Genomic DNA, 11,382 nt, shown 5'->3' on the forward strand with positions numbered 1-11,382 from the left:
TTTATTGGCTACATAAGAGAACAAAATTTAACTTTTAATGAAGTCAATAAGTTGTGGGCAGATGATACGGTCTTCAGGTAAAATTGATCAAAACCCCGAAGAGCGAGAGAAGGAGATCATGCACAAGGTCTGAAGAGGGACAAGCGGACAACAGAACCTTATATTATTTTCGAATTAGAAGAGATATATCTTATTGTGGAATTCATGCTTCTTTATTGTTACTTTTATTTTGTGTGTTCCCTTTTTCCTTTTTTAGAAAAATCATTACCACCTTAAAAATAAATACATTACTTACAATCCATCAATATTTTAAAGGAATCACATATGTTCTAAAAAATTATGAGCTTTTTTACACCTACTGAACACTATCTAAAAAATTATTTTCTATTTGAAAAATGTGAAAATGGGATAAAGGGATAAAATGGAAGAATAAAAGGAACAATTAAAACTACCAGGAAAAAGTAACATTCGGAAGAAAAACCGCAAAGAAAAACACGTAAAATAAAGAGAAGCAGCGGAAACTTATTAATGGCCCTTGATCCATCAGACACCTTGTCTATACGACAAGCGAACAAACCACAGATGGGTTTTCTTTTTTCTTTTTTCCTCTTTTTTAGTAAAATCACATGTTTTTTCAATAAACTATTCGCAAGTTTTATTATTCATGTTTTTTCTTAAAGTTCAAATGTTTGAAACAATGTTTTGTTTTTATAAATTGTTTGCAATTTCATAAAATTCCCGGATTTTTATAAAAAAATGTCAGAGTTTTCAAAAATATTTAAAATGTTCAAAACATGTTGTAAATATCAAAAAAAATGTTCATATGTTTTATAAAAAGTTCATGTTTTGAGAAAATGTTAGAGAATTTCAAAAACTCTTCATGGTTTTCAAAAAATGTTAGAAATTTTCAAGAATGGTTTGTGATGTCAAAATTATTCACATAAAAAAATTGTTCATGTTTTTGTAAAATGTTTAGAATTACAAAAAGGAAAACTTTTCAAAAATCGTTTGCATTTCCAGTAATATTTGACATTCCAAATTTGTTCCCAATTTTTAAAAATGTTCAAAAACTTTTAAATGTTTCAAATCTAATGCAACTGTGAGTTCATAAATATTTGCGATGCAACTGAATCACCGGCAACTATTAGTTCTACAATCTACGCGGATGTGTTCTGGAGTGCTAGTTTGTCGGTCTGATTCGTCCAAAGGGTGTCTCCAGCACCAACTCTAAAACCGCCAGCATACTTCCCGACCACACCATTCAGATCGTAGAAGTCATCCAACGTAAACATGTATCGTTCTGCAGGGCGATCCGAACGCGTCTGGACAACAACCGCGCCCGCCCAGTTGAAGCACAACGTGCCGGTTTTCTCATTTCTTTTTTCGTTTTCTATTTTTTTTCTCCGTTGTTTTTCATTTCTTTGTTTTTGTTTCTTTTTTTTCTTCTCCGTTTTTCTTCATTGTTTCATTATCCGAATGCTTATTCGACACTTTTTAAATACTTGTTCCACATTCTAACACTTGATCAACACTTTTCAAATACTCGTTCAACATTTTTTTAAACTTATTCAACATTTTTTTCTTTTGTTTCATTTGGTTTTTCTTCTTTTTTTTTGCATTCTTTATTCTTTCTTCTCAGATTAGATTTGTTTCATTCTTGTTCATTTCCTTTTTTTCTGCATTTTTTGTTTGGTTTTCTTGTTTCTTCTTCATTTTTTTTCATGCGTGTTTTCTTATAATTCCTTTTTTTCACTCTACATTTTTGTACATGTCAAAAAAAATAATTGTAACAAGTGATCAACATTTTTTGTACACACATTCAACATTGTCCAAATGCTTTTTTAACATCTTTCAAATACTTCTTCAACATTTTAATAGTTATTTAATATTTCAAATACTTTCTCAACATTTTAATACTTACTCAACATTTTTAATACGCATTCAACATTTTCTCTCTCCCTATCTCTCCCTAATAATAAAGCACGGATTGGGTCTCCGGGTTCACCGTCGCGGCAATTTGCGAAAAAGCCCCTGTAGTTTTTGTTATTCAACCCACGCTCCTTTTTTTTGAGTGAAAAAAAAACGATTTGTTTTTTACTCCTCGCATCCATCTCCTCCTTCCCCCCAAGCGAGCTAGGGTGGAGCCGCCGCCTCTCCGGCGTGCCCGCTGGTGCTCCGTCCACCCCTCTTCTTCATCTTCTCCCCCAACCCCTACTCCTCCCAGGACCAACCGTGGTGGACGACATGCCCGCCGGCGCTCCGTCCTCCCCTCTTCTCCATCTTCTATCCTCCCCTTCTCCCTCCTCCATCCCTGTCCAGTCCCCACCTCCCCTCACCCCTACTCCCCACAGGCCCACGAGGATCGAGCGTGCGCGGGCGGCGTTGGTGGACGAGTTGGGCGATGCGTGGAGGACCTCAAGTACTGCCTCCCCTGCACCTCAATCGTCGTCACGGCTACCAACTTCTTTGTCCCCCAAGTACTGGTTTTCAGCAGATCCGGGCGAGGTGAGAGACTCTGCTTCTCTCTATTGGCTACAGAGACAGATTTACTCTCTATTAGCTACAGAGACAGATTTAGGGTTAGATTTGATTTGTTTGTATTCACGTAATTAAATGATGTTGGAGGTTGTGATGCAGCACAAGTAGCACAAGTTCATCATGTCCACTGCCCTTCATTGAATATCAGGTTCAATTTTCTTGATTTTTTACTTGAGCTGTTACTCATAGCATTTTTTTAATCTGGGTATCATAGAGTTGGTGTAGTTAAATGATGTAAGGGGATAAGGAACAAAATTGTGTAAGACGATACTAACCTGTACTCATATTAGTCCTACATTGTTGGATATTGCTTGGAGATTTGCCCTTTTTATAAGAAATCAAAAACAGTCTGTAATCTGGACGTGTACGAACGTTGCGTGAACATTTTTCTGTTTAAATTGGGCGTCCAATCTCTGTAAGCTGGGTGTTGCCTGTACTTTATATTAGTCCAATGTTTGCCAGTTCCTGGTTGATTCCCTATTTGATGTGAATCCATGAACAAATAAGTTTATGAACAAGTTCCTGTTTGCTCCCTGTTTGATTCAAGTCTGAAAGATTCATAGATGCTACACTTCAGTTATAAATGCACAAAAAGTTAGGACTGATAATATTATGAAAGAAATATGTTCCATCCGCCCCTACCCCTTGTAAATATATATTTAAATGTGCATGCCCACTTTGTCGGAACACCGCCCAATGCTGAAAGACAATCCGCCGTCCGACGGTGTTGCACAGTTCGCCGCAACTTTGTCGGCTGGTTCTTCACTTGAGGTATGTAGACAAGGAGTATTGAAATTATGGTCTTTTGTTTTCTGCAACCTAACGTTCATTGCTTCAGATGTGTCTTTGGTCTTATTTTACTACTGGTTGTGATTGTGGTACATAACACTGATGTTGAAAGCGTGGATCAGGTCCTATATTAGCTATCTTTGATTTACATCTAAAGTTCAGTTATAATTATAGGCTGGAAACTTTATATTATTTTGCTATCTTATTTCGTTTGTGAAAGTAGCTACAACAAGTAGCAGTTTGAATTGATGCAATCTAGTAAGCAAGGCTTTGATTGTAAAATTTGTGTGTTGGCATAGGTTGAAGCAAGCACCTTTACTATCTGTATTTGTCTGAATCTTTTTGTGTTGTCATAGGCTGAATCAGTAGTTGGTGCAGCTAGCTGCAGCAAGCACCAGCTTAACTTAATGCTAGCATTTACTTGAAGCCTTGATATGCTCTTGCCGACTGGGTAAACTAGCACATCTTCGATCTGTATGCTTGAATCTTTAGTTTGTGCAGCTAGCCACTAGCAAGTAATTAAAGCCTTGATCTGCTCTTGCCGACAAAATAATCTTGGAAGAAGCATCTAGATCACTCCACTATGGGCCCATCCAGTAGCTTTTCAAGATTATCTGTCACTCCACTATTTACTGTATTGTTATAACTGCTCCCTATTTGATTGAACTCTGTGCTGATTGCATCTTTGGAAAATCTGGAATATTGTTTGAACAAGGTAATTGTTGGAGTTTTAACTTCAATTTTTGTTGTCGTTACACAAAATGTCGCCTCCGCCGACTTTGCTGGAAGACCATCAGCCATCGCCTAGACCGACTTCGCTGAAGGTATCTCTTTTTCTTTGTGTAAATTATGATGGAGCTATGTTTACAGTGATTTACAGCCAGGGTTTACTGATGTTTAAACTAGAAAAATTGATTTGAGAAAGTATTTAACGCAATTGGTCTATTGCCATAGGCTCAAGCAAAGCACCTCTTCGATCTGTACGATTTGCCCTCTTGTTTCCTTTATCAAACTATCTGCAGCAAGTAGAAATCTGAATTGATGCAAGCAAGTAGTAACCATTATGGCGGCACGGTAAACTTCTAATGTTCCATCCAGAATATCTTCCAGCAATATATGTGAACAAAAAAATGGTGACCTTTTGAAACAATTATATGGTTCTATATATCCAAAGGAATTGACGCCAATTATTATCCTGGAAAAGAGTGTTACCTGCCATAGTGCTTCTTGCTGTACAAATATCCGAATATTATATTTTACACATGTGACGCAAGTCTTATTCGTTTGCAAAAATATGGTTGTACAAGATGGATGCGAACTCCGAAAACAAAATTTGGGACAACTGCTAGCATTCAACGAGAACGAATATGAAGACAACATACCTGCCGATGTACTAGAATTCCTCAGTTGTATCAAGAAAACCAAAATTAAAACTGCTATGTAAGATCTCCAGATATTTGTGCAGATTGATTATGTAAGCTACTCTGGAAACTTGGTGCTAACTTCCATTTTCTCTCAACAGGACATGTGCTATTTATGAAAAATGAGCTTCTCTACTACTGGCTGGCAGCCCGTGATGGTGGTTTTAGATATGAAGCTAAGGAAAGCGTGCCTCATAATTCATTGGATGGCCAATTAGATATTGGTGGCTGTAAATGACATGAGTATTTAGCTTTAATAAAATCTACTCCCTCCGTCCCATAATATAAGAACATTTTTGCTTGAAAAACGTTCTTGTATTATGGGATGAAGGGAGTAGATATGTACTCTTGTGGATGAGGCTGGTACTAAATGTGCATTGAATTTACCAGCATTGGTTAATATTGGTTTTACTGTCGACATTGCATAGTGAGTTTATATAATTGATACAAGTGAAGACATATTTTACAAGAATGATTATAGATCCACCAATGCTGGTGCTAGATCTATCGCTGACATGAATTGTGTAAAATAATATGTTAATTCTGTACTTGTAACGTCCCAACTCACCTGTCTAGCTGAAGTGCTGCACTGCTCATCTCGCCTCTTTAAGCGAAGTGATGCACTGCTGCTCTATGTTGGCGTGTGGTAGCAGCCAGTATCCTTGATCTACCTTCAGCTAGAGGAAAATATGACGATGTAACTTTGATCTAGAGCTCGACTCTCTAATGTCAGGACAATTAGGCCAGCAGCCTGCTGCTTTTACTCGTGCGTAGCATCATCCATAATTTCATATTTAAAAAATCGATTGATCCGCAAACCAATATAAGAATAGAAAAGCACTGTGCAATTTCCCAACCAGATAATGTTTGTCTCCAAAAAATCATTCCATTTTTTAAAAAAATCCAAAAACTATTAACCAGATAATGTTCGTCTCCAAAAAATTATTGCATTAAAAAAAATCCAAAAACTATTGTCCAAATTTAAAGAAAAAAAATCACCTTTTCAAAAAAATAAATAAAAAAATCATGCTAATCTACCATGTATTCCATGCACCCCAACTCTTTCATGAGATGAAAGTGTCGAGCTGAAGTTGGTCCACACAAACGATTAGGATGGCTTATTCACGTTCAAGTTACATGGCCCAAAAAGCGATAGTTCAGTGTAATCTTATTTAAGAAACGTTTGCCAAAATTGGATATAAGAAGTGTTGTGTAAAGGCACACAATGTAGATTTTAAATTTTTTCCCGCCCGTTACAACATATGGGCATTGAACCTTGCCGCCCCTGGTCACTGCCGCCGCACCGCCGAATAGGCCGGAGTAGCATCTTCTCCACCATCGCGCCGCCACGGTCGCCCTGCTCGCGCTCGTCTTGGCACGCTGCCCTACCAAGCTCGCTGCCTCCCTCCACGCAGCTGCAACAGCTCGTCGCAGGTCCCGCGACAGTCTCTCTCTAGCGCGCGCGAGTTCCCGTGACGGTGTCCTCCGAGGGCCTTGGCCCAGGCGAAAGTCGCGGCCTCCTCCTTGGCGGGCGTCCAGGATCTCGTCGGCGGTGCTAGCCTGCGAGGTGTTTGACGAAATGCTCAAGGCGGACACGCCCACAAATGGGGCAACACCGTTGGGCAATGCGGTTGACCGAAATGAAAAAGCGAACAAACATGTCCGCTTCGCCGACCCAAATGGTCCGTTTGGGTCTGCGTGTTGGAGTTGCCCTGAAGCCCGTTTTGGTCGCTGGAAGAAGGGCGTGCGAGCAAGCGGGCAGCACATGACCTAAACCCCCTACACTCTCAATGGACCAAACCCAAAAACAGTGCAAAATAAATAAGACATAAAATACAATATTTCAAAAAAAATCAACGGCACCATAAAAATGATTCCATTTTTTAAAACATTCTCAAAATTCTAAAAAAAAACCTTCTCAAAGTAAAAATAATAATCGTGTTTTTCTAAACAACAAAAAATAGAATTGACTGAAAGAATATTTCATACACAAGTACTTTATCATAGGTTGAAATGAAAATGGTGAGCCGAAATAGGTCATGACAAACATTATTAGGGTACGCCCAAATTCAATAGTGCAAAAAGAAATGTTCAACGTAACCTTATTTCTAATGTTTCCAATAATCGAATTAAAAAAGTGTTCCATAATGGCACATCGAGCAGGTTATATTTAATTTTTCGTCCGGTGCAACGCACGGGCATTTGTACTAGTTAATAATAAAGTACGGATTGGGTCTCCTGGTTCACCGTCACGGTGTTTTTACACAAAGGCCCCTCACTCTTTTTAAAATCAACCCGCACTCCATGATGTTTCATCTCTTTTTTTTTTTTGAACTTATGATGTTTCATCTCTTAATCTCTTAAGTGAAACAAAAACGATTCTACAGGAAAAAAAACGATTCTACATACGCCCGTCTCTCTATCCCCACGAGAACACGAACCATCCCGGCCACCCGGCGCTAGGTTCCCTCCGCCGCCGCGCCCCATCCCTCCGCTCCCAGCAACCCTCTCCACCCTCTCCCATCCCCAGTCGTCGTCGTAGCCCCTCGCCGGCGTTCGATATCCAAGACGGAGCCTCGGCCGACTGCTCCTTGGAGCACGCCGCCCGCCGGTGGATGCCCTGATTCTGCGCGACCCCGCCGGAGACTCACCTCGCCAACTTGGCGCCTCCTGCAGGATCTCCGCCACCGCCTAGCGCTTCTGTGCGCAAGGATGTCGACGCCTCTCCCTGGTACCTCTATCTCCACTCCCTCGGGGGCGCTGCTCACTGCTCCACACCCCTTTCTTCTCCCATCCTGTCCAATGCGGCTCATGGCCTGCTACAAACGCTTGCCGTCTCCCGTGCAGGCCCTCCTGGCGGACAGCCTCCAGCCCACACAAGCTTCCCTATTCTGGCTCTGTCGGCTACCATGGTTGAGTAGAGCGAGGAGATCGAGAGGGGAAATAGTCACTTGATTTTTGCGGATTATGTTGAGCATGGAGATTGATCTTAACGTTTTGGTTGTCCGCAGATTCAATGATGACAACACGCACACCTTTCCCTGATGCTTGGGCAAAGGCATGTACGTCCGATGTGCAGGCAAAACTTTATAGATGCAGATTACATACATTAGAAATTGCCAACTCGGTGGATGATAAATACTATGACTTGGGACTCAGAAAAAAGATCAACACGTAGGTATGGGAGTTCGGAATATCCAACATTCCCTAGCTACTTCCTAATTGCTTTACGCACTACCTGCAATTGCAAGCTCAATGTGCTTACATTTCAATTAGCTAAATCTCTTTGTTGGCAATAGTTAATAGGTTAGGTGAAGTTTAGAACAATATGTCAATATGGTAAAGCTTTATTTTATTTAGGCTAGCAGCCTGCTATATAAATTATAAGGTGTGTAAAAAATCTCAGTTAGCTGTGCGTGGCTTCCTTTGATCAGATCGTCGCTTGAGTAGACGATTCGCCGTACACCAAGCTACTATAGGCTTATCACAGTTTGGCCAAGACGAAACTCTCACATATGAGATAGCTACTAGATCAATAGTTCAATTGTTTGCCTCAGGCCATAACCTTGATAACGATAATTTTTTCTTGTACTTACAGATGCAGATTACATAGATCAGGACTTGCTAACTCGGCGTATGACACATACTAAACGACATCAACACGTAGGTATGAGAGTTCGGAATATCCAACATTTGCTAACTACTTTTTAATTGCTTCGTCCTCTACCTGCAATTACAACTTCAGTGTGCTTGATTTTCGATTAGCCAAGTGCATTTGTTGGTTTTAGTTCTTTTCTATATACAATTAATTATCAATAGGTTTGATGATACTTCAGAACAACATGTCAATGTTAGAGGCTTATTTTATTTTATTTGGACTAGCAGTTTTTGTTCTGCCAATAGAAATAATCAATGAGGGATTTCCCCAGTTTTTTTTCTCTCATGTTGTTTTGACCATGATGTACCAGATTTTCAATGTGGAAAACAATTAGAATTGCACTTTTTAGGGGATGTACTTTAGTTGGTGTGCATGCCTTGGTTCATTGTTGCCTAGACGAGCTAGAGAATTTTTGCTGTGAGAAAATGTATGGACTTGTGATGATTAGAGTTAAGAAAATATTATGATAACATGGTTTGGCTTAATACACTAGGTTGTTCGCTACCTTGAGGAGCTCGAGAAACTTATTGAAGTGCTTATATTTTAATTATAAGTTTTGATTCTTATGTTGGAGACATGACTATGCAAGGAAGTGGTGAGAGAATTTTGCAGTAGCTTTATAGTGATGTTTAGATAATTACCATTTAGATTAACAAAGAAAACAACTGGGAGCTGCTTTTAGAATTTCATTTATTATTTGTTAGACCATGATCATCTGCCGATAATTATTTTCCTCAATAGTTTTTCCTTTATTACTGCTATTTTCATGGCATTTCAATTGATGCACCCTAATCTAATATCTACAAACTTCATTTACACAACACAATTGATTGTTGCTGATGCAGGTGAGACCATTGACTATTAGAGGTGAGTCGGCAAGCTGTTTTCTTCCATGGTTTGGCATGTAACTTTGTGTTCTCTAGCTCTTTTTAGTTTTATATTTTTCTAACAAACAAGACCAACCTTAACTTAAGAAGAATAGCATCATTATAACCATGAAAAAAAATCTGCTTAAATGTAAGGCTTTTGTTCGTCTATTAAGTCATTACCCGTCTAAACGAGAAACGAAAATAATGAATTCTTACATGGTAAGTTTTTGTTTCATTTTCATTCTTTGCCTTATCCCGTGTTGGAAAAGAAGTTCAATTGTTTTTTTCCTCACAATGTACCAAAGATTCTGATGAAAGATGCTTATTTTTCTCTCAGCTTCAAGAAACAGTCACTATATGCTCTGTTTTGTATATATTATGTAGTTGTAAGGAGATGTTTTATTTTCTTTGTATGCTACTATTTTAACATCTTGGAAGAGTCCTGAATTTATTGGAGACAACAAAGTGGGCGCACCATGTGAGTTATTTGGCACCTTGATGCAGCAAATCAACACATGTTTGAGCTACAACGGAGGTCACTTAAATAAATGTAACGTGATTTACCCCTTTATTTCTTTATCTCGAGAGACAATGTAGATATATGCATGTGTTTACATTTGTTGTGGTTGCATGTATCCTTGACTTTTGTTAGGCTGGGGACAAGCGTATCAATTTGTATAATGCTAATAATGTTGTCACATAATAGTGTAATGTATGTGTTATTGTGATGTTATCCAGTCAAACTCTTTAGAAAACAATGGTCGCCGCCAGAAGTTGGCTGCGGTGATTGTTGAATATAGATGGGATCTTCTTTGAGGAAATCCAAACAAGCGGCTGGGGATGTATCTCGCGGGACTCGATGGTTACAGTTTGGGGAGCAGCAGAGTTGCTTGCTAGCATCTTTTGTTCTTGCATCTACGAACTGATGATGCTTTACTTGCTGTTGTTTCCCGTGGTAGTACATTATGGCTCACTGTTGTTTATGCTCGGACAGCAGCAGAGGAATAGACTCGGCAAGGAAGGGAGCTACTCCAGTGTAGTCGGTGGAATTGACTGGCAAAGTAAATCATGAAGCTCCTGGTTGGACCAAGAGGTAATTCCCTGTTTTCCCTGCACCATGCATTAGTTGATGCAGAATATTTGTGCGTCCAAATAACAACATGAATTTGGTTTTAGTAGTTTCTGAATTATAGCGTCAGAAAAATTATGTGGCTTATTTTGGTAGCATTTGTGATGGACCAATTTTGTGTTGAAGGCTAAGAATTGGGGTTGCACCTCCTATAACAGTCAGTTTCATCGGTGGCCTGCCAACAACACTGGTGAAGGAATGAGGGTGGCCCGAGACCGATAACAGGGGGCTCTTGAACTGGCAAAGCCAGAAGCCACCATCGCTTCATTGTCCCCGGAGATCGTTTGGTGATGTCCGATGGATATCACGTGACGGAGTGGAGACGCACACTCCCCTGCCCCAACTTTGGTGGCGCCACCTACCAATGCGGGGTACAGTCCTGCCTGACCCGGCCAACATCTTGATTGTAAATTTCTCTCACCTTCTATCTCGTGTTCATGTGGTCGTATTGATTTTGCCTTTTGAGAAGTGTTGAAAGAAGATTATGTGCTTCAGGCGACTGAATGTCCAGTAATATCATCAACCTTCAGCCAGCAGCGGCTCCGAACTCTATCACCTCAAATGGTTTAGCATAGATCGATGTTTCCTTTCACATGCTTTCCGAGCCAAGTTTCAGCTGGTCTCGACCCAGCATGTATCTTCACTTTCAGTAACAAACTGTTGACTATGAAACCGAGAAAGACCTGAGCCTTCTGATAGGCTGGTGTTTTTACTAAGATTTTTTATTCTAAAAATAAGTCCAGCTATATATAGGTTGTTTGCTAGCTAAGGATTAGCTATAATACGGATCTAGAGAGGGGAGTTGGATTGTGCCTTGCTAGAGCTGGACAAACCGACAAAGGTAAAAAGTGAAAAGAAAACTCTTTCCAATCAAAAAACCAACTATCTGTAAAAATTACCAAAAAAAATGCCCAAAAAGTTAAGAAATAAAATAGTTTAAAAGTAATTCAAAAAATACGTTCTTACTTTTTAAAACAC

General features: G+C 39.5%; 1 long non-coding RNA gene across 5 annotated transcripts; it reads left to right on the plus strand.

Moving 5' to 3' along the window:
- The first annotated feature begins 7,811 nt into the window (after nucleotides 1-7,811).
- Nucleotides 7,812-11,101, plus strand: LOC119356844. 5 transcript variants are annotated; one of them, XR_005172067.1, is made up of 6 exons: nucleotides 7,812-7,926; nucleotides 8,347-8,415; nucleotides 9,252-9,273; nucleotides 9,714-9,825; nucleotides 10,273-10,368; nucleotides 10,531-11,101. It is a non-coding gene; the product is annotated as an uncharacterized LOC119356844 (long non-coding RNA). The 5 variants fall into 5 exon arrangements; XR_005172068.1 differs by having other exon boundaries at nucleotides 9,780-9,825; XR_005172064.1 differs by having other exon boundaries at nucleotides 9,714-10,368.
- Nucleotides 11,102-11,382: the final 281 nt, after the last annotated feature.

This window comes from Triticum dicoccoides, chromosome 2A, assembly GCF_002162155.2.
Source record: "Triticum dicoccoides isolate Atlit2015 ecotype Zavitan chromosome 2A, WEW_v2.0, whole genome shotgun sequence".
Taxonomy (NCBI): Eukaryota; Viridiplantae; Streptophyta; class Magnoliopsida; order Poales; family Poaceae; genus Triticum; species Triticum dicoccoides.